The 25,223-nt window shown below is 36.5% G+C and overlaps 1 pseudogene across 1 annotated transcript in view; it reads right to left on the bottom strand.

The window, feature by feature from the left end:
- Positions 1 to 25,223, bottom strand: part of LOC143625614 (delta(7)-sterol-C5(6)-desaturase-like) — a 40,256-nt pseudogene that overhangs the window by 723 nt on the left and 14,310 nt on the right. The window contains exon 2 of the transcript XR_013152305.1: positions 247 to 556. The product of XR_013152305.1 is annotated as a delta(7)-sterol-C5(6)-desaturase-like (transcript). The remainder of the gene's footprint in view (positions 1 to 246; positions 557 to 25,223) is intronic.

The raw sequence follows: 25,223 nt of genomic DNA, 5'->3' as shown, positions 1-25,223 counted from the left end.
CAAAAACTTTATCATAATTAACTAATTCTCTAATCCATTCCATTCACTTCTTCTACTCTCAACCTAATTATATAAAACCAAGTTTGTGAATTGGAATACAAGAGATAATGAAAGCAAAAAATCGATTAAAAGGATACAAATTACAAAAACATGTAACATGAATAAATAAATATATGGGTCACCAACCCAAAACCTATCAACCAGTCAAAGCGACACGAGCGACACCCCTACTCTGTAGAAAGAAACATAATGGCAAAAGGTGAAAGTGTGTTTTGCTTGTTGTAGATATGATGAGTTGCATGAAGGTATTTGTACAAAGGTTTAATGTCGTGTAACTCTCTGTGCATCCAGTAGATGCTGAATTCAACAAGTACGAGGTACAAACATAAGTTATAAGTGTACGCAAACCATCCCACATCACTTATCCGTGAAAAACATCGTGTTCATCCGTTTTCGACCATGTACTCCGAGACGGTGGGAAGAGCACAATACCATGGCATAGCCTTCATTGCAACACATATCTGTAGCAGCATTGCTTTCCTATAAGGGATAACATCTGCAAGCCAATCAAGATTTCAATAAATTACTATTAAGTTGATCATCTCAGTTTGCACAATGATGAGGTCATAAATGTTGGATTTTAACAAGATTATTAAAGTCATAAAATCCCAAGTTTATGAAAAACGCAGCGGAAATTTGTTTTAAATCTTGTTAATTTGATATGTATAAAACCAATTTTACACAAGCAAAACCCAAGCCCGGATCCAAATACGAAATACATACTATCAAACCATGCATGTCACTATAAGTACATGCATGTTAAAGCTACCTTTCAAATCCAAGGAAGAGGAGGGAGATGATGATGAAGAAGGCAAGAACTTGAATATGAAGTTCCTCAAGTTAGCATACCCCAAGCTTTCCAACAAACACCACTTGTAGCTAGGATTTGGTAACACTTGACAACTCCTCTTGTTCTTGTTCTTGGCCGTCCAAGAGAAAGAAGAGAGGAACAAATGTACAGAGGATTTTTCCTCTACTGTACTTGTGTTGTATGTTGTGTGTTGTGAGAGAGTGAGAGAAAGAGTGCATAATAAGCCTTTCAAATGGCACCACCCAAGGAGCCAATGGGAAGCATTGCTTGTCTCCACTAAGGAGAAGATAATAATAAAATATGAAGAGAGAGAGAGGGGGAGGGGGGGGGCCGGCCAAGCCTCCCTTTCTTGTACAAAATTTTACAAACCTTTTTATAACATAAACCTTTTGTTATAAAATGTTAGTTAACCTTTATAATAAAAAGGTTACACAACTTAAGAAACATGCAAGGTTAATAAGGTTTACATATTGTTATTTAACCAACTTAAATAACACTATGTAATGTTCTCTCATAAAATATAAATCATCCATATGATTTAGTTATTACACAAGTACATTGTATTTAGAAACCCCTTTCTAAATAACTTAAGTGTTAATATTCATTTGTTATGATCATATCATATATAAACAAATATTATTGGTGTTTGTCTAGCTTGTTATTGGGTATGACCCGACTTGGATCATGACGTACTAGCCACATCAATAATAATATGTGTCTTGGGCATACCGAGTCCAACAATCTCCCACTTGCACAAGATACATAGAAGATTGATGCAAGTAGCAAATACCGCCTAACTACGGTTTACTACCCCTAATACGCATGACGAAGTGCCATTCAATAACATCATCCCCTTCAAGTCCCTTACTTGAAATGATTCAGGTACATCTATCATTTATCCTATTGCCACGGATATCATGTCAAATCCAGAGACACAGAGTGATCATTCTCTGTTGATTTAACTTTCAGGCCTTAGACATCTCACTCTCAACGAATAAGAGGGACAAATACCCTATTAACTACATACGTCTCTCACAATCACCTTGTACCAGACCTGATCTTAGCCTTATGTACTGTCATGTTTCAGAGCAGCGAAGAACTAAGTCAAAGCATAATATTCGGTGAATATCAAGACCCAATATGTATCTCAGGTCGGAGGATACTATGATATTTGCCTTTACTCAAATTTACTTATGATCAATCACAAGGATTCCATGTAGTAACATTTGAGAGCGGGTCAGTCCAATATTTATAACCCATACATATCTATGAACCTTGGCAGCAACCCTTGCTCTATATTCATATCCCATGAATATCCACCAATCCAAGTTCATAATAGTCTTACCTTCATATTTGTTCCCACAAATATGAGCGACTACGGACATTTAGAATAAGTAACTTATTCATGGATTTAAACATGCTAAAATGGAACATAACTCAAAATATCAAAATCATAAACCATAATCATATGAATGAATCAAAATAACAATAGTTCCGATATCCAAATACAAAATTCGATCATATCCAATCACTAGAATATCGAAGTCCTAAGGCACAAGTATGACCCTCATGCTTTGGTCTTTCAAGGAGCTTCGTGAATGGATCCGCAATGTTTTGATTGGTGTGAACTTTGGGAATACATATCTTTCCCTTTTCAACTTCATCCCTTATGTAGTTAAACCTCCGCTCAATGTGTCTCGTCTTTTGATGTGCACGAGGTTTCTTGATTTGCGCAATCGCACCCTCGTTGTCACAAAAGATCTCTAGAGGGTCCTGAATGGTACGGACTACCCCTAGGTCGGCAATGAATTTTCTAATCCACGCAGCTTCTTGAGCTGCCAATGAGGCGGCGATGTATTCCGATTCCGTGGTGGACAAAGCTACCACATCTTGTTTTGAGCTCTTCCAAGAGACTGCCCCACCATTCATAACGAAAACATATCCGGATTGTGATCTAGAATCATCTCGATCGGTTTGGAAACTCGCATCCGTGTAACCCTTTACAACGAGTTCCTCCTCACCCGTATATTAGAAACATGTCCTTATTCCTTCTAAGGTATTTCAATATACTCTTAACCGCCATCCAATGGCTACTTCCCGAATTATGTTGGAATCTACTTGTCATGCTTAAAGTGCATGACACATCTGGTCTAGTGCATACCATTGCATACATGATGGATCCAATAGCCGATGCGTATGGGATTCCATTCATTTTCTCTTGCTCATCCTTTGAGCTTGGACATTAAGACCTACTCAATATCGTTCCTCTTTGAATAAGTACCAAACCTTTCTTAGAGTTCTCCATCTTGAACCTCTTCAAGATTTTGTCAATGTATGCACTTTGGTTTAAACCTATCAACCGCCTTGATCTATCCCTATAGATCTTTATTCCCAAAATATAGGCGGCTTCACCAAGATCCTTGATTGAAAAACAACTTCCAAGCCATGCTTTTACACCTTCCATGGTTGGAATGTCATTCCCAAATAGTAGTATGTCATCAACATACAATACTAAGAAGGTAATGATGCTCCCACTAGCTTTCTTATACACATAAGCTTCATCACCATTCTTGATGAACCCAAATTTCTTAACTTCTTCATCAAATCAGTGATTCCAACTTCTAGATGCTTGTTTCAATCCATAGATTGATTTCTTTAACTTGCATACCTTATTAGGATGTTGTGGATCGACAAAACCTTTGGGCTGAACCATATAGACATCTTCCTCAAGATGCCCATTTAGGAAAGCGGTTTTGACATCCATTTGCCATATCTCATAGTCATAATATGCGGCTATGGCAAACAATATCCTAATAGACTTTAGCATTGCTACGGGAGAAAAAGTTTCATCATAGTCAACCCTTGAGTTTGAGTGAAACCTTTTGCTACAAGTCTAGCTTTATAAGTATCCAAGTTTCCATGCATATCGGTTTTCTTCTTGAAAACCCACTTACTTCCAACCGGTTTGGAATTAAGAGGTGGTACAACCAAGTCCCATACTTGGTTGTCATGCATGGATTGCATCTCTACGTTCATGGCTTCAAGCCATTTGTCACAATCGGATTGTGACATTGCATCGCGGTATGTGGTGGGTTGATCCGAATCTACCACATAGCATCCATCCATGAAAAATCCATATCTTTCGGGTGGATAACTAATCCTACTGGATTTACGAACGTTTTATGTGTCTTGATCAACCATTTGATCATTTTCAACAACCTCTTGTTGATTGCTAGTATCAACCAAACGTGTATCGGCTTATGGTTCTCGATCCTCCTCGAGTTCCACCGCTCTACTAGTACCTTCCATAAGGAACTTAGTTTCCATGAACTCGGCCTTTCGAGCAACAAATACCTTTTGCTCGATTGGGTTGTAGAAATAATATCCCATGGAATCTTTGGGATATCCTACAAAGATACACTTAGTGGATCTATTTTCAAGTTTGTTTTGGGTGTTGTTCTTGACATAAGCCTCACAACCCCATACCTTTAAATATGACAATGACGGAACCCTTCCATTCCATATTTCATAAGGTGTTTTGCCCACTTTCTTGGTTGAGGCCATATTTAGAATATGGGCCGCGAAGAGCAAAGTGAAACCCCAAAATGATAGAGGCAATATGCTTCTAGCCATAATAGATCGAACCATATCCAATAGAGTTCGATTCCTCCTTTCGGACACACCGTTATGTTGTGTGTTCCGGGTGGAGTAAGTTGTGAGATGATCCCACAACTCCTAAGATGATCTCGAAAAGCATCACTTAGGTATTCACCTCCTCTATCCGAACGAAGTACTTTGATGGTTTTATCGAGTTGATTTTATACTTCATTTTGGAAGACTTTGAACATTTCAAAGGCTTCATCTTTGTGTCTTAACAAGTACACATACCCATACGACTATAATCGTCGATAAAAGTAATGAAGTATCTTTCACCGTTCCTTGTCATTGCCTTAAAGGGACCACATACATCCGAATGTATGACACCCAATAAGTCTTTTGCCCCTTCATTTGTTCCACTAAAGGGGTCCTCGGTCATCTTTCCAAGTAAACAAGACTCACACTTATCAAATGAATCATCTTCACTTGATTCCAAAAGACCATTCTTTTGAAGTGTATGTATGCGATCTTTATTTATATGACCAAGGCGACAATGCCAAAGATAAGTCTTACTCAAATCCATTTTGAGTTTATTGGTGCTTGATTGGTACAACGTGTTGTCAAAGGATGTGTTATCATGAACTAATTCATAAATGTCATTAGACGGCATTGCTTTAAAGTAAAAGACATTATTCATGAAAACATAAATTCCGTTGTCCACAAACATTAAATCAAAACCACATTGTCTTAACAAAGAAACGGAGATAATATTCCTAGTCAAACTAGGAGCATATAAAATGTCTTTCAAAATAACTTCCAAACCATTTGGAAGCTTCAATGTGTAGTCTCCTCGGGCTTCGACAACAACCTTTGCTCCGTTGCCCATGAAGAGACTTGTATCTCCTTTCTTAAATCGTTCACTTCCTTTGAACCCCTGTAACAAATTGCAAATATGAGTTCCACATCCGGTATCCAATACCCATGTGTTGGAAGAAACAATATTAAAATCAATGTGAATCATGAAAGTTGTACCCGAGGTTTGCCCCGCATCCCTCTTAGCTTTCAACTCTTTGAGATGGGTTGGACAATTCCTCATCCAATGCCCAATCTCTCCACATCCAAAGCATGGATCCTCCGAGCTAACCTTTAGCTTCTTTGGTTTAGGTGGTTCCACTTTTCCTTTTCCCTTGAACTTACCCATGTGTTGTCCTTTGCCTTTGGCAACCTTTGCCTTGGGTTCCGGGTGATGCCTTTTCTTATTGCCTCCCTTATTGATTGTGAGAACGGGTAAAACCTTTTTACCCATTCCCATCTCGGCCGTTTTGAGCATTGCGTGAAGCTCACTAACGCTTTTGTCCCACCCATCCATGTTAAAATTCATAACAAAAGTCTTAAACTTCTTGGTTAGCCCATTTAGGATCAAATCCGTGGCTAACTCTTTTGAGACGGGACAATTAAGGCGCTCAAGATGATCAATGTTGCTTTTCATCTTAAGCACATAAGATGAGACCGATTGGGTTTCCTCCATACGACATGCATGAAGCGCTCGAACCGTTTCGAGGCGTTCCACCCTAGCTTGTGTAAGGAACATTTCCTGAAGTTGAGTGATCATGTCGTATGCCCCATGAAGTTCAAAATCCTTTTGAATCTCGGGAATCATAGTTCCCAACATGAGGCAAGAAACTTGCACCGAATCCTCATTGTGCTTAACCCAATTGTTATGGTCTTCGGCATCGTCAATGCTAGGTTCATCGGGAATTGGATCCTATAATACGTAGTATTTCTTTTCTTGCTTGAGAACGATTCTCAAGTTTCGATACCAATCCATAAAGTTGGTATAGTTTAGACGATCCTTGTCAAGAATGGATCTTAGTGATAGGTTATTTACAGGTGGAATAATTACATTAGGTGGATTGTTGATTGCGGCCATCTACAAACATAACAAAGCTCAATTTTAGTATTTTTGATATCAATTATTTTAATCGTTAATACCCTATTATGTCTCCAAGACAATTAATGATTAAAATCTAGAACCCAACGTTACATTCAAATAGTAGTTAAGTGACCTTTATCCTACTATTTAAATTAACAAGGTAGTCAACGTTTGACGCTTGCAACCCTTTGCAACTTCTAGTTTTATGGGATCGGTTAAACATCTTATGTTTAGTTGGCATGTTTAATCCCATCAACACCATTGTACACCATGCTTCGGTGACCCTATTCACATGGTTTCCAATTTAAGTCATCCTACTTACACACACGTGTGAGTTTACACATACAAGTGGTTAGGTGACCTTTATCCCACAAATATGGCAAACCCACCTCAAACTCACAAGTTTCCTCTAATGCGGTTAGGTGACCTTTATCCCACACCGAGTTCCCAAGTGATTCGAGTGTCGTATAAAAGGATGGTGTTCAACTTATTTTATAAAAGGGATTTTAGTTTTCAAAATTCTAGATTGGAAAACCTTTTTGTACCTTTCATTTGCATGCATTAAAATGTATGGTACTTAGTTGAAAAACCCGTTTTTCAAAGTTCCTATTAATAAAACCCATTTTATTATGAAATCATTAGCCATTAATAAAACCAATTTTTATTACCTAATGATTTCTAGGAACCAATTTTATGCTAGTTGATTTAAGTAGTTAACAATCCAAATTGTAATAACATACAAACAAAAGTAAATCAACCATGCAAGCATAAAATACATACAACCACATGTTCATAACCATAGCCTCCTAATGTTGACTACACTTGTTGACCGAAGACAAGTGTGTCAAAAGTCTCTCCTAAGGGACCCAAAAAGGACATGAGCTTGTGTCGGTGAACTCCCACTTGATCCCGCATCCAAATGCTCCAAGTGTTCACCCCCATGTTGTGGTCTCCATCATTTTATTTGGGTTCTCTTCCTTGCATCTTATTTTACAAAACATATCCTAATACATTTTTCTAGTAAAAGAAATGCTCCTAATCTACTTATTATTACAAACCAATTGAAATAAATAAATAGATTACAAACCCAAATAAATATTACAACCATATTGAATGAACAACCAACCATTTGAATGAACAAACATATCAACACAATCATTCAACCAAACACAAGGCCATGGCTAGGTTATGAACATCTATTACATATCCATATATGCAATAATACAAGACCCAAAATGGTTCCCCTTTACCCCTTGAAACTTTCGGCCAAACTTGACAAAACCGAAAGTTTCGGGTTTTGTCCAAACAACACAATTAATCATCCAAATGACTTAGTTTTTCAAGATTACCACATGCATGTAAAGTATAACCTTGAAAAACCATGGGGTAACCAAAACCCCTAAAATTTTCAACCATATGGTAAAACCCCACCATAAACCCAAAAATTTTTGGGTCTAATGAAGCATGCATCCGTATAAGCGGCTCTGATGCCATTGTTGGATTTTAACAAGCTTATCAAAGTCATAAAATCCCAATTTTATGAAAAACGCAGCGGAAATTTGTTTTAAATCTTGTTAATTTGATATGTATAAAACCAATTTTACACAAGCAAAAGCCTGGATCCAAATACGAAATACATACTATCAAACACATGCATGTCACTATAAGTACATGCATGTTAAAGCTACCTTTCAAATCCAAGGAAGAGGAGGGAGATGATAATGAAGAAGGTAAGAACTGGAATATGAAGCTCCTCAAGCTAGCATACCCCAAGCTTTCCAACAAACACCACTTGTAGCTAGGATTTGGTAACACTTGACAACTCCTCCTTGTTCTTGTTCTTGGCCGTCCAAGAGAAAGAAGAAAGGAAGAAATATGCAGAGGATTTTTCCTCTAGTGTACTTGTGTTGTATGTTGTGTGTTACGAGAGATTGAGAGAAAGAGTGCATAATAAGCCTTTCAAATGGCACCACCCAAGAAGCCAATGGGAAGCATTGTATGTCTCCACTAATGAGAAGATAATAATAAAATAATGAAGAGAGAAAGAGAAGGGGAGGGGGGCCGGCCAAGCCTCCCTTTCTTGTATAAAATTTTTACAAACCTTTTTATAACATAAAACCTTTTGTTATAAAATGTTATGTTAACCTATATAATAAAAAGGTTACACAACTTAAGAAACATGCAAGGTTAATAAGGTTTACATATTGTTATTTAACCAACTTAAATAACACTATGTAATGTTCTCTCATAAAATATAAATCATCCATATGATATATTTATTACACGAGTACATTGTATTTAGAAACCCCTTTCTAAATAACTTAAGTGTTAATATTCATTTGTTATGATCATATCATATATAAACAAATATTATTAGTGTTTGTCTAGCTTGTTATTGGGTATGACCCGACTTGGATCATGACGTACTAGCCACATCAATAATAATATGTGTCTTGAGCATACCGAGTCCAACAGTAAGTTTGCGTTAATTTAATATTTTCTATGACATTGATGAGAATGCTGATAATTTAACACTACAAATTAGATAACTTTCAGTGACTGTAAATCATATGGCATCTAGTGACAGACAACGCCATTGGTGTGTAGTGGTCCCTGGGCGCAGTGACAAGTGCAATAATCTCATCCGAAATTTTACCTTCGCACATATCAATGAATTACCGACTAAGTAGCATGGGAACGGGTACGGGAACAGGATACGGGGACGTTACGGATACGGAAACGGCAAAAATCAAAAATCTAAGATACGGGTACAGCAAAAAATATATAAAAAATACAAATATATTAAACACAGTCCAAAATATAATTTTATAAATATAAATTGATAAGTGATGAATATTGATAAACAAAGAATTGCTTGAGAATTGATAATGAGAATTGGGAAGCTATGGAATATGGAGTTATGGACTAATCGTGAACTCGTGATTACTGATTTGTGATTTTGAGAATTACTAAACAAACAGTTTATTATCTAATAACCTGCCGTCATCGTCATATTAATGCTTATGTATTATAATTAATTTATAAAACTATTTTTGGAATTTGAAAAGTTATTAAAAAACCCTAGATATTTAAGAATACGCTTCTGAAACCTCCCCTACGCGGTCCCTGATTTTCCGAAGCGGCCGTGAAACGTCCCGGCGGCGTTTTTCCGGCGTACCCGTTCCCCCGCCCTCCCGGGGATGGGGACTCAATTGGACTGCCGTTACCGTGCATCATAGATTAGCGACAGTCAACCTATCAGTAATAGCAATGATTGATGCTGACACCGTGTGCATGTGTATGATCATCTTCATTTCAGAACTCCTAAATTTAAAAACTTTAATAACTCTTAACAACTAATCATTTTAAAAAAAACTTTTTTATGTGTTAATATTATTTGATTGTAGTTTGTCACTTGTTAATACGTAAGTTCTTAAGTATTTTAGAGTTTCAGAAAAAGAAAATCCTGACAGGAATTATGTATGATACGCAAGATTTTCTATGAAAAGAAAGATATATATATAGAAAAAAGATCAAATACATTTTATTCTTAACATGAAAACAGTGAGAACCATTTTGCTGTTACTATTAGGTTTATTTTAATAAGTGTTTTCTGTTATTTTTTGTTCGTAGTTGCTAATTTTCGATTATGAGACGTTATAAGTATTTGCTTATTTATATTTTGTTATTATTAGATTTCTTATTTTGTTGATATTTTATGTTATTATTTTGTTCTTGATTTTGATTCTTTTGTTGTAATTTTTAGGTTTTTTTTTTGTTATTATAAATAATTGTTTATGTAGATTGATATTGTAGTTGATATTGTTTCTTATGTTCTCGTTTTTTTATAAATTGGTATTATTTCCTACGTTCTCATGTTAAGACTAAAATGCACATGAACCTTCCCCTATATATACACACACACACACACACATACATACTAGTTTTAGAGCACGTGTCACACACAGGATAATTCAAATTATAAAATTATAAGTAAAACAAATAATTACATAGCGTATATGAAAAAAAATGTATTACATCTTTGCTTGTATCTATGCAATGTGTACATAAATTGATTTTATTTATATCACAAAATTATTTTTTTAAATGAACTTAATAAAAAAATGTTCGTGCAAAAACGTACCCAAGGATATTTCTTTCTATTGAAAAATTCATTCTCGGTGCCATATATGTATAATAGAAAGACTTTTGGTTATGATTCAGGAGCTATGTTTTTCTGAGCTACACCATGAAAAAGATTTTGATAAGTTTCAAAGGGCTTCTCGACTTTGTCATAATGACAACATAAAAAATAACATGTTATCCCATCCAATTTTGTGAATATTTTGTTTCATTTGAGCATAGTTTTCTATGACATGCTTCCCATACAACGTTCTGATCACCATTGAAAGAAAAATTAATGTTAACATAAATATTTCGAAATTGATAAAAGTTAGAAATATTAATAGGCATGGGGATGGTATGTCGAAAGTGTTAGCAATCTATTCTTACATTTTAATAGTTGAGGGAAAATAGTCAGTTTGCCAAATCCCAAACCTTTTGATTATTTTAAGAAATGCCCTTAAAAATAAATTTTAAATCCGAATCATGTTTAAAATTTTAACTTTCATACTTTTGACATTTCAAAGTCAACACTTTGAACCCATAAGAAATTTGACGATAAATCTATTTTGCATTCTCAAACTTTTAAAAATACTCAAATTTTTCATTTTTGACCCATAACAAATTTTGACCTAAATTTAGTTAATTTGTACCAAATAATCTATTTACCAACTTTTGACCCATAATATCAAATTTAAGTTTCATAAAAAAAACCCGAAACAATTTTCATTTGAGAAACATGATTTGTTGTTGATTTTTGAAATTCAACAAGTATTTTGAAATATGTAGTAAAATAATATGTTAATATTTATATTTATAAAAATATATAGATATTATATAAATATAGTGTAAAAGGAAAGTGAATAATTATTGATTTATTACATATATTAGGGTCAATTAGTTTTGGAGGGAAAAAATTGTGAGAATTAACCAAAGCATGACAAGTTTCCACATTTATTTTACTTTATTAGAATATAGGGAGATGATCAAGAGAAAACTCACCTTTAGAGAGAAAACTTAAAAACTCCTAAATAATTATTTTTAACTAAAAATAAAAAAATATTTTCAAAATTCTACTTTAGCCATTATTCTTATATTTTCTTATATTTCACTCGAAAAAAAATAAAAATAAATAAAAAAAAAACCGCTGTGATGCACATACGTATTACTGTGTGATACCGTTGTATCACACATATGTATTACTATGTATTTTTGAGTTTAATAGTGTTTTATTGCTTATATTCAATATTTGTGTATTGTATATCTATAGTAGTGTTGAATTATATGGAAAAAAATAATAATAAAATAAAAGTCGATGTGGTGCACATATGCGTTAATGTTGTATTACACATACGTACTAATGTGTATTCGATGCGTATTAGTCTTATATTGCATATATACAATAGTGTGTATCAAATATGTGCAATAGTGTTGTATTCTATGCAATACAAAGACTTTTACATATATGCAATGCACATTATACCGACAAGGTTTTTTTTTTTTTTTTTTTTTGAACCAATGACAACATATAAGAATAATGGAAAAAAAACTTCAAAAAAAGTTAAAAATAGTTTTTTAGGAGTTTTTAAGTTTTCTGTTTAAGAGGAGTTTTCACTAGATCCCACCCCTAGGTATATATATATATATATATATATATATATATATATATATGGTTATGTTAGAATAAAAACCCACTTGAGTTGTGAAAACTCTAGAAACACATTCTCAACCATATGCTTTTAATTAAAGATTAAATCTTGTGATCCAGAATTAAAGTTAATAAGAAATGTAAAAGTTTATTTACATTTTCTCTCTCCTGAAACATATATAAAAATTACTAAAAAAATGTAAAAAAAATAGCAAAACATTTTTTTTATGTTTTTAATGTTTTGTATTAAATGTAACAACATATATTACATGTAACAAAAAAAATGATGTTATATAGGGTTTTCTTCACTCAAGAGGATTTTCAATCTATACTTCTCCTATATATATATATATATATGCTCACTTATAACTTACTAAAGGACCGCTTGATTTTGACTTGGAAATAGAGAGCATGGCATACCTATGTGAGCGGGGTAGAGCCTGACGACATATATTAGGACTTAAGACTTAGCTAGCATTGATTTCGCTATGGTTATTACGTTCTAAACTTGCACTTTCAAGGATTCAAACCCATACTGGTCACAAATCATGTAGAATCTATCTACACGGCACTACAGGAAACGCCGTTATTAGCGGTGACACTAGTCTTGTTTGCACTTATTTTATAGGTATTAGTGGCAATTTTTATGGGTATAGCGCAACAAAAGTCAGCGCTATTAGTCCATATCTTTATAGTGTGGTTTTTCTTAATTTGATAAATTTCTGTAGAATTTTTAACATAATTATAAACATATTAAAACTTCATCTAGTATAATAACTAGTAATGTTCCTTACGTGCGTTGAGTAGGGTACTCGGCAATGAACCAGAATATCAAACGTGGATATATAAACATATTGTAGCGACTATCACTTCAACACAACAAAAAAAGTGAATCTAATCGAATATTAAAGACGTAATATTTTTTCGATGTATTAAAATAAAATAGAAATTAATGATCTTAAAATAGCAGATGGACACGCAACGCGTAATTTAGCTTTTACCATATCATTTTAAGCGTCAACTTCTCGCTCTATCTGTACACTCTCTTCTCTCTCTATACTCTCTAAACCTTTTTTATCTTAAGAAAAAAAAATGTTACTTTAAGCTTTTAACGATTTGTATGTTTATTCTTAGATAGCTTAAATATTATTAAATATAATTTCTTTTTGAATGAAACTTATGTTGAAGCTTAGATAAAAATAAATACGCTACAATGGTATGTTCGGAGTTTTATAAAGCATCATATCTTAATTTAAAACAAAAAAATAAAAGTTATGAGTGGGACGCGTAGCAAAATCCAAGACAAAATAAAAAATAATTATAATTACAGAAAATTAAAGGGTGCAAAAGGTAATTATAATGGAATACAAGTGAGAGTTCATAAGGGGTTAGTTGTAACTTAGAAAAAACCATGCATTACAAACTTGTACCATTTACTTTAATAGATGGCCAAAATCTAAAGCTACAAAATATATTAATATTAAGAATATAATACTAATAATAAAAAAATAATAACAATATAATACTAAAAAATAAAGGATTATTGGATTTTAATAATCTCAACTTTAACCTATTGGTCGGCGTTAAGCCCAACTTAAGATATATTTTCTGTCAATCCCGACTTTCAACATATTTCCTTTCAACAATCCTAAGCTAACGGAAGACTTACTCCATTAGTTATTTTGATGACGTGGCTTAACTTAATACATGTGGATTCTTATGTGGAGGATCTTTGAGACAAAAAATAGTTAGAAGGTTGGACCGTTGATAGTGATTTTTAAAGGTGGGATTATTATCGGCCAATACAAAGATGGGATTATTTATTTCCAATTTGCCTTTTTTGTTATTTTTGTTTTATGTTTTTGTTCTGGTATCGCAACGAACGTGGTGGTTTGTAATGAAAATCAAGCAATTGCCAATTTTTTTTTGTTTGTTTTAGTTCCGGTATCGTAAAGAACATGAAAAAAACCGCGGAATTCACTTAAACTCGCAGCATTTTGTTTTAGTTCCGGTAACATAACAAAAACCTACCAAATGCCAATTTAAGGCAAATATTACTAAATAAAAAAAGGAGCAATAATGCCTTCTTGTTTTTTCAAAAGGGAAGCTATTGCTCCTTTTTTTTAATTCAAAAGCTCCTATACAATCAGACCAAAGTTTTATCCATTTGTAGATGGAGCTTCAATAGCAGCTAAATCTAGAGGGAAATTATGACCATTACGTTCATGCATAACTTCCATACCAAGGTTAGCACGGTTAATGATATCAGCCCAAGTGTTAATTACACGGCCATGACTATCAACTACTGATTGGTTGAAATTGAAACCATTTAGGTTGAAAGCCATAGTATTGATACCTAAAACAGTGAACCAGATACCTACTACAGGCCAAGCAGCTAGAAAGAAAATTTTTGTTTTTAGTTCCGGTATCGCAACGAATGTGACGGTAATCAGCCGAATTTGTGTAGAATCACTGCCTCAACACCAAGGACTGACAATGCTCGAATCCTCCCAACTCCTGAGTTTTACCAATCGACAGCACCCAATTGGTCCACCTCAAATTTCGTACGTTTTTCTTTTATTTTTAATTTTTAGTTCCAGTATCATAACGCAATTAACTATAACCAACCGAATTCACCTCGACTTACCGCCTCAACGATTAGGACCGACGAGCTTGGGTTTATCAGCATCCGAGTTTTACCGACCTATCCGGTACAACACACCGGGTGAAACACTAGTTTAATAATAAGAAGAAGAATAGTTGTACTGATAAAACGGTAATAACTTAACAATATATATATATATATATATATATATAACGACAACTTTCTTGTATTTAAACTATAACGCTCTCCAAATTTAGAGAGCCTCTTTGCCCCCCACTCTGGCTAGACTAAGTCGTCTTAACCGAGCCCACGCTGGCTCAGAGTTTGTCTTGGACGTTCCGCTGGGAAACCATACCACTAGTTGTCACTTGACAGTCGTTGTGCCACCACAAGAGCAGAATTCTCTGAAGTAACACACTGTGGGACGAAAACCCAGGTGGGCTCGGGATTTGAACTGACAACCTTGCACAATGCCCAACTTAAATCCTTCGTTATCATTAACCAACCAAAGCGACAAGTAAGGGTCAAACTTAGGTCTTCACTTGAGAACCCAAGCCTTCTACCACTAGGGCACAAGTGATGGATTTAACAATACGTAGTTATCTTAAATATATACAAACGAAACCTTTAAAAGCTCTCTGGTTGCTCCTTATATTCTCTCAAGACACCAAATTACTTTATTTGTAATAGAGGCTTCTCATGCATTTTACCCGAACTCACAGGTATGGGTCTCACTAAAACAAAAAGCCCTTAAACGGGTTATAATATCTCATTAAATTAAAAATTAATCTTACCAAATATTTGATATGAAAATCCTATAAAATAGAGATACATTAAAGATTAATATCTGATTTTTTAAACAAAATATTATTTATAATTAAGAAACAATTTTATAGTAAAAAATAAGCGGGTCATGTGTCACACCAAACCTATATAAGTTTTAAACGGATTATAACATCTCATTTATTTGTGAAACCATCTCATCTTCAAATCTTAAGTGTATTATTAACTTCCTAACAATAAATAAATTTAAAATTCAAAAAAATATATAAATATTAGAAACGAAAAATGTAAAAAACAACCCCCGTACTACGGGGGATAAAAGCTAGTACAATATAAATTAATAATAACAATATAAATTAATAACAAGAAGATAATATAATATCATAATTAACTAACGTTAGTAAAATAACTAAAGATAATAAAATAAAATAACAACATTACCAATAAGGGTTAGGTGATTTTCCTAATAAAGGCTAGGAATGATGGTATTTTAGTCTACTACTTTAATATTAAAACTAATTTATTTTAATCTCAAAATTCACTTGTATTAATCTCAAATACCCACTTACATCTTCACTCATCTCTTACAACCACCACCACCACAACCGTCACCCACCGCCATCACCTCGCAAGAAAATCTCTGGAAATTTCGCCAGAAATTTCACCAGAAAAGTCCTTGGAAAACAATCCCCGGAAATTTCGCTGGAAAAATCACCGAAAAATTCACCGAAAAGTCATCGAAAAACAATCACCAGAAAAGATCGCCGGAAAACGACCACCAAAAAACACAATGGAAAACACTATGAAAAACACTATAAAAAAAACAATGTGAAAAATCACAATGACAAAAACACAATAAAAAACATAATTATATGACACAATGTAAAAAAAAATACAAAGAAAAATACAATTGTATAACACAATTTTGTAAAACACAATTTGTAAAAAAAAACCTACTAATTTTTTTTAATTTTTATATAATAATATGGTACTCATATAAAAGATAACAAAACACATGTTATTATGGCGAATTTGTTTTTCAATAAAAATGTCGTAAAAAAAAGTTATAGACGTTTTAAAATGATGGTAGTATTTGACATGTGTTTTGCATGTAGAGAGAAAATGTGCTATCACTTTCCTTTATTTCAAACTTGATTTCCCCCTAAATTAATCTCAACAGAATATATTACTTATCATTTCTAAAAAAATCATGGTTTCTGTTATAACCTACCCTAATATGATAAGGTAATGATAATTATTATCAAAATAAAAAAATAACACTAATAATACGATAGAAAAATATATACTAGTAATACAATAGAAAAATATATACTAATAATATATAGAATTGTAACAATAAGACGAAAAATAATAATGTATCAAATGTAATACTAAATTACTAATAATATAATAAAATAATAACAATAATAGAAAATAAAAAATACTAAAAACACTAAATAATTATAATAAAAATATAAAACAACAAGAACAACAACAAATAATAATAATAACTAGTGATTTCCTCGTGCGTTGCACAGTAAAATCGGTCGTTAAAATCTGGATGCTATAGTGGCGAATCAACGAGAATTCAGTCAATAGTAGTTACGTTCATTACGGTATTGGAACTAAAACAAACTGGAAACAAAAAATTAAAAACAAAATTTGAGGTAGGCCAATGGTGTGGCGCCGGTTGGTCCCGGAAGACAGCAGCGAGTCAACACGAATTTAGTCAGTATTAGATACGTTCGTTATGGTACTGGAACTAAAATAAAATTAAAACAAAAAATTAAAATTAAAACTGAGGTGAGCAAATGGAGTGACGTCGGTCACCAATGGGGTGACGTTAGTCAGTCCCAGACGCTGAGTCAGTGACTCTACGACACTCGTATAACATATTATAATTTTTTTTGTTAACATATTTAAAACAATTTTATTCGGTCGGTAAACCTGGGCGTTGGTAAAACCCGATAGTTGCAACGGCGAGTCGGCTCGTATTCGGGCGTTCTGGCGGTGAGTCAGTAAAACCGAGGCGCTGTTAATCCGAGCATTCTGGCTGTGGGTCAACGTGAATTTTGTCGATTTCGTTTATATTTGTGACGGTACCGGAACTAAAATAAAGTTAGGTAAAACTCGGGCGTCGGTAAACCCGAGCGTTGTCGGTACCGGACGTTGCGCGGTGAGTTGTTAAAACTCGAGCATTGTCAGTCCCGGACGTTGTGGCGTTGAGTCGACACAAATTCAGTAAAACAAAAAACAAAACACTTGTTGTGAATCTAGAAAAAAAATTAAACTAATAAAACAAAAAAATTAAAAAAAATGAACCGTTGAAATGGTGTCACCTGGCAAAATCAGGGGTTTGCGGCACCAACCATCAACTTTACTTAATATAAAATAACGGTTGTTACGAATCTAGTAAAAAACAAAAAGAAACGCTCGTTGTGACTCTAGAAAAAAAAACAAAAACAAAAAACATTTAACTAATTAAACAAAAAAATAAAAAAAAATGAACCGTTGAGGTGGTGTCACTTGGCACAATCAGGGGCTTGGGACACCAACCATCAACTTAACTTAATATAAAATAAAGGTTGTTACGAATTTAAGAAAAAAGCAAAAAGAAAAAAACATTTAACCAATTAAAAAGATTGAAAACGAAATTTTACACCAATTATAAAACAAAGAAACAAACATTTCTTGAAAGGTAAAAAAAAAAGCAATAAAAAATTCAGAAATGACTTTGTGGCTTGACTTGTCTACTTTACTTATAACTAGTAATTTATGTGACAACTGCCCTATCCGACCCGACCAAGGTACCCGTTTTCTGATCCGATTCTTTTTATGATTTAAGTTTATTTATTAATCTTTATAAATTTAACATTTAGTAAATTAAAATAAATATATATATATTACTAGTAATAATTTCCTTCCCGCCTTCCCTCTTTCTCTCTTGTCGCCGTCCCGCTTCTTTCTCTCTTGTCGCCGTCCCGCCCCTTTGCTTAACCTTTACGCCTTGAAACCCTTTTTCTCTTAACTCTTTGCTTGTCCTTTGGTTCTTCCCGCCTAAGGATGTCTGCGCAGCTCCACGCGCCAGACTCCTTACAAGGAAGCCTGCGTGAAGACCAGCTGTTCCTGCGATACGCGAGGCGAACTGTCCCCGCATCGCGCTAAGGATTTTAGTTCTTCCCGCGACGCGCTAAGGATTTATGTTCTTCCCGCGACGCGCTAAGGATTGTAATTCTTCCCGCGGCGCGCTAAGGATGGTAGTTCGTCCCGCGGCGCGCTAAGGATTTGTGGTTCTTCCCGCAGCTCGCTAAGGTTTGTCTGTGTCTGCCTTCGCGCTCGCGCACTCAGCCTTCTCGCGCTAGACTTTTAAGTCTTTTCTCCAGTTTAATCCAGCCCGTTTACTTTTGTGATATCTTATCTTCTGTCTGAATAGTCACTTTCGGCGCAGCATGCGCACCAACCCCTTTGGTTGGCAGAAAAAGTGACTGACATAATCTTTTGAAATCTTCTTTTGCATGCCTTAAACAGTGTTTTATCTGACACCTCCCATGCTTTATTCTGTAACCTGTCAGCCTTTTTCCTGTTCCCCTGCTGCCATATCTTTTGATATCTTTTGCTTTTGGAATCTTTTGTCTTTTGATATCTTTTGCCTGAATTGTTGCAGATCTTTTCCTCTTTTTAAGGGATTGTGTTCCCTAGGGTTTCCCTATATATAATACTATTTTCTTGATAATTAACACTACACACACAACACTTTAACTCTCCCCAAAAATCTCCCTCCCTTTGCTCTCTGCCCTAGTTCCTCAGCCGCCTCCTCTCTTTGCCTTCGTCTTCTCTTCGTGCTGCCCAGAAATCCCGGTAATATATTATATATATTAATTGTTTAAGTAAATCGATACATATTACATATGGTTACATATAATCAAGACACTAAAACCAATCGTTAAACCAATAACTTCTTATTTATAGGTTAACTTTGCTTGTTTAAAAGTTGGTTCTTGCATTATCTTTCATCTTACCGTTTACAAGTGAGTAATCTCGTACCTAATCCCTTTTTATTTTTAATGCTTTGGGATGTTCATGTGTTCGTACAAACTTGAGTCTTAAACTTGTTTATAAGCTTTCGTCGCGCAGTATCCCATGTGTTATGGACGTTTACTTGGCTGTTTATTTGTATGTGTGGATCATCAACCGTCTTGTCGGCCTATTCCGCAGTTTTCATGGATCCATTAGATGAACACGGGAGAACTATCGTTTATGATTTCTCTTTTGTTTACACTTGCACAGTTTTCTTGTTTTTGTGCTCAATTGGGAGCACGGATTGAACTATGAGCTATGATCTTAGGCTTGATCACAATCTGATTACACCCTTGCTAAACACCAGATATACACATGTTGCGCGCAATGATTATTATTATCTATTTGTATCTATTAAACTTGATTTCTCACCGACACGCAAGTGTTGACGTTTTATTTTAACACATGTTCAGGTTTGCTGTAGCTGCTTTTGGAACTCAAGGACACGTAGGATGTTTTCTTTACTTTGGACCTAGTTTAAAATGTATCAAGACAAGTTAATGTTGTTTGAATATTTTGAGTTATAATATGTTGCTTTATGTTACTTTATGTCTTGTTCTGCGCTTGCGCGATAAAATGTATTTATTAAATATTGACACCCAAATAGTGTCGCGAGTAATGAAACAATACGTGGCGCCCCGATGTATAATCCGCCATCGGTCGGGGTGTTACAGATTGGTATCAGAGCTCCGTGACTTTAGGATAGGTGGTTAGACGTAACGACCTAGAATACCTAAGAGTCCCTTCTCGCGCTAATGCGCGCTGATTGTTATTTACTCGATATTTATAATATATGCTAGCGCTTACGCAGCACATGATTTCATTCGCGATCTTTCGATTTTTATTGTTAAATTTCAATTTATTTCTTTATCTACATATTCGTTTGTGGGGATTGAAAATCTGAAAAGTCATGGTGATACATGAATAGTTGACTTTCAATTTCCATTAACTTTATGTTCTGAAATTGGAGATTTGAAAAGTCATGATGATACATGAATTGTCAACCTCCAATACTCATTTACTTGTATATTTTATATTGAAGATTGAAAGGTCATGGTGATACATGAATTGTCAATCTCCAATACTCATTTACTCGTATATTTTAAATTGAGAATCCGGAAAGTCATGGTGATACATGAATTGTCGATTTTCAATTCGAATTTGTTACCTGTATTAGTTTGCATTTAAATTCATGTTTTTACTTCAGCATTTGATAGCAATTAACTTCGCGAAACAAGCTTTACAACGATATATTTTGCGACAAAACGATTTCCCATACCAAGATATTAACAAAAACTAAAACTTTTATAGAATGCCTCCGCTATCAGCTCGTTATCAAAGGAGAGAGGCCGCGCGCAGACGTAGGCAGCAACGTTCCCAGGAAATGGCCGCCGCAATAGCCCAAGCCTTAAACCAAACTAATACCAACCCCTCCGGATACAATATTAAATCCTTCAATGTGGGTAACCCTCCGAAATTCTCAGGACTTGAAGGAGCCACCATAATGCTCCAATGGCTCGAGAAAATTGAAAACACTTTCCTCCATACCCAATGCCCTCCAGACCGACGAATCTTATACGCCTCAAGTGTCCTAGAATTAAGGGCGCTTACTTGGTGGAACGGAGTAGCTCATGCGCGTGGCGCAGAGGCTGCTTCTAGCATGCTCTGGGAGGAATTCAAAGATCTTTTGACGCGAGAATTCTGCCCTCCCAATGAAGTAAAGCGCCTTGAGGAGGAATTCTGGAACTTGAAGCAGTACAGTGGCGAAGCGCGCGAGTACGCGACGCGCTTCCATGAACTAAGTTTGCTTGTCCCACACCTAGTTACCCCTTCCCGCCGAGCCATCGAGAAGTTCCTTGGGGGTCTCCCCATGGAAATCCAAGATTCTGTATGGGCCAGGAACCCAGTAACCCTCTCTGACGCCATCGAGTTGGCCGCTGTGCTCAGCGACAACCATGTCAGAGCAGGAACCCTGTTCCTGCGGGGAGCTGAGAAGACCAAACCCACCAAGACTATCCCAGAACCAACAGAAACCAAACCAGAACCCTCAAACCGTAACAACCTCAAGCGCCGGCGCAAAGCCTACGCGCTTACCAACCCGCTCATTGTCCAGCAACCCATTTACCAACCTCCCGTATACGCTCCTAACCCACTGTCAACCTACCCAACACCTCCTGTAGTCCATAACTATGCCTTAACCAATCCAGCACTCCCTGCCCCGCTAACTAAGAAACCTTACACAGGAAACCAACCCTTTTGCCCAACCTGTAGACTTCATCACCCACCTCAAGTCCCGTGTCGACAATGTAACCGATGTGGCCGCGCTGGTCACACTGCTGAGAACTGTAGAGTTCTTCCCTCCAACCCAATTGCACAAACACCACCAACCTACCCGCAGAACCCACAACCAACTTACCAGAACCCACGACCCAGGTCGTGCTATAACTGCGGTGATCCTAGTCATTTCCGGAACGCGTGCCCGAGACTGCAAGTTCAGATTACGCAAGCGAACCCAGTTAACCAAATTTCAAACCAAGTGACGCGCGGACGAGCTTTTAATATAACCGCGCACCAAGCGCAAGCGAATAATGACGTGGTTAATGGTACATTTTTACTTAACGGACAATATGCATCTATACTTTTTGATACTGGCGCCGATAGAAGTTTTATTTCTCGCGCATTTGAGCAGAAACTTGCGCAACCGCGCATAAACTTAAGCGAAAACTTTTCAGTTGAATTGGCTAATGGTGAAACTATTTTAATAAACTCTGTGATCAAAGATTGCGCGCTTAACCTTAATGAACATGATTTTCTAATCGACCTCATTCCTATGCCACTTGGAAGCTTTGATGTTATTATTGGAATGGACTGGCTCTCGCATAATCGCGCCGAAGTTATTTGCGCCAAAAAGATGATTCGCATTCCTCGAGAAAATGGTGATCTGCATATCTACGGCGAGAAACCATCTAACGGTCTTAAACTGATGTCATGCAATGAAGCCCGAAGACTTTTACGGAAGAAATGTGTTGCATTTTTAGCCCATGTGGTCAAACCCGATGAAGGAAAGAAGAGACTTTCTGAAATCCCCATCGCGCGTGACTTCCCTGAAGTCTTTCCCGATGATCTTTCTGGTTTACCTCCCGCTCGGGAAGTCGAGTTTCGTGTTGATCTTGTCCCTGGTGCTTCCCCCGTAGCCAAATCTCCTTATCGACTTGCACCCGCTGAAATGCAAGAAATAGCTAAAGGTTTCATTCGCCCTAGCTCTTCGCCCTGGGGTGCTCCGGTGTTGTTCGTTAAAAAGAAAGATGGTACGTTTCGCATGTGTATTGATTACCGCGAGCTGAACAAGCTCACCATTAAGAATCGGTATCCCTTACCTCGTATTGATGACCTCTTTGACCAACTCCAAGGTGCCTCTTGTTTCTCCAAGATCGATCTCCGTTCTGGCTATCACCAGTTGCGTATTCGTGAAGAGGATGTTCCCAAAACTGCCTTTCGAACCCGCTATGGCCATTTTGAATTCTTGGTCATGTCCTTCGGTTTAACCAACGCACCCGCCATTTTCATGGATCTAATGAATCGGGTGTGTAGGCCTTTCCTGGATAAATTCGTGATCGTGTTCATCGATGATGTTCTGGTGTATTCTAAAACCAAGGCCGAGCATGAGCAACATCTCCGGTTGGTGTTGCAAAAGCTTCGAACCGAGCAACTCTTTGCCAAACTCTCCAAGTGTGAATTTTGGTCGGATGAAGTACAGTTCCTTGGTCATGTTGTAAACAAGATGGGTATTCATGTCGACCCATCCAAGATTGAAGCAATCAAGAACTGGATTACGCCATCCACTCCTACCGTAATCCGTTCCTTTTTGGGCTTAGCTGGTTACTACCGGCGATTTATTTCGAACTTCTCAAAGATCGCTTTGCCTTTAACAGCCTTAACGCACAAAGGCAAACCGTATATTTGGGGCTCGAAGCAAGAAGAAGCCTTTCTGTCGCTCAAGCAATTGTTGTGCGAAGCTCCTGTACTAACTTTACCAGAGGGTAATGATGATTTTGTCGTGTATTGTGATGCCTCCAACCAAGGTCTCGGTTGTGTACTTATGCAACGAGGCAAGGTTATCGCTTACGCGTCAAGGCAACTCAAGATTCACGAAAAGAATTATACGACTCACGACCTCGAACTTGGTGCAGTTGTATTTGCCTTAAAAATCTGGAGACACTACCTCTATGGGACTAAGTGTATCCTTTACACCGACCATAAAAGCCTTCAGCATATTTTTGATAAAAAGGAACTTAACATGAGACAACGTCGATGGAACGAACTCATTAGCGATTACGATTGTGAGATCCGATATCACCCTGGAAAAGCTAATGTGGTAGCTGATGCGCTCAGCCGTAAACCCTGCCAGCTTAACTGTATCTTGCCGCGCACCCAGCTTCACTTCGCGCCGATTCAAAGCAATCTTGAATCGTGCATTCGTGACGCGCAGCGCGCATCCATCAGCATTGGCAACCTTCGCGCCGAGTTAGCGTGTGGCGCGGAAGCGCATCTTGTCCCTAACCTGAATGGAATTCTCTGTTATCTCAATCGCATCTGGATTCCCAATGATGAGAATCTTCGCTCTGTCATTCTGAGTGAAGCGCACAAATCTCGATACTCTGTTCATCCTGGTGCTGACAAAATGTACTAAGATTTGCGCCTTTCTTATTGGTGGCCTGGTATGAAAAAGGATATTGCTGTGTTTGTAGCTAAATGCCTAACTTGTTCTAAGGTAAAAGCTGAACATCAACGCCCATCTGGTTTGCTCGAACAACCTGAAATTCCTACGTGGAAATGGGAAAGTATAGCAATGGACTTTATCACCAAGTTACCCTTGACCGCAAGCAAACATGATAGCATTTGGGTAATAGTGGATCGATTGACCAAGTCTGCCCACTTCCTGCCCATTCGTGAAACCTACCGTGTTGAACAACTTGCGCAGCTTTATGTTAAAGAAATTGTCTGCCGTCATGGTACTCCGTTGAGCATCATATCCGATCGCGATGGCCGATTTATATCTCGCTTTTGGAAATCTCTCCAATCTGCGTTAGGAACTCGTTTGGACATGAGTACTGCATATCATCCTCAGACGGACGGACAGTCTGAGCGAACCATCCAAACCCTTGAGGATATGCTTCGATCTTGTGTTCTTGATTTTGGAGGTAATTGGGATTCACACCTACCTCTGGTCGAGTTCTCTTATAATAACAGCTATCATTCCAGCATCGGTATGGCCCCATTTGAAGCACTTTACGGTCGAAAGTGCCGTTCACCGATTTGTTGGAACGAAGTGGGTGATGTTCAACTCACAGGACCCGAACTAGTTCAAGAGACAACCGATAAAATCGCCAAGATCCGTGATCATCTGCTGACTGCCAGAAGCCGACAGAAGAGTTACGCAGATCGCAGGCGAAAGCCTCTTGAATTTCTAGTTGGTGATCTTGTTCTCCTCAAAGTGTCGCCCTGGAAGGGTGTTGTCCGCTTTGGGAAGAAAGGTAAACTTGCGCCTCGTTATGTTGGTCCATTCAAGATTCTTGCGAGGGTGGGA

The sequence above is a fragment of the Bidens hawaiensis genome, unplaced genomic scaffold, assembly GCF_021521415.1.
Source record: "Bidens hawaiensis isolate Kalapana, Puna unplaced genomic scaffold, B.hawaiensis_p1.1 tig00004151_1, whole genome shotgun sequence".
NCBI lineage: Eukaryota > Viridiplantae > Streptophyta > Magnoliopsida > Asterales > Asteraceae > Bidens > Bidens hawaiensis.
The sequence above is the reverse complement of the archived record's forward strand: the minus strand, read 5'-3'. Positions and strand labels throughout refer to the sequence as shown.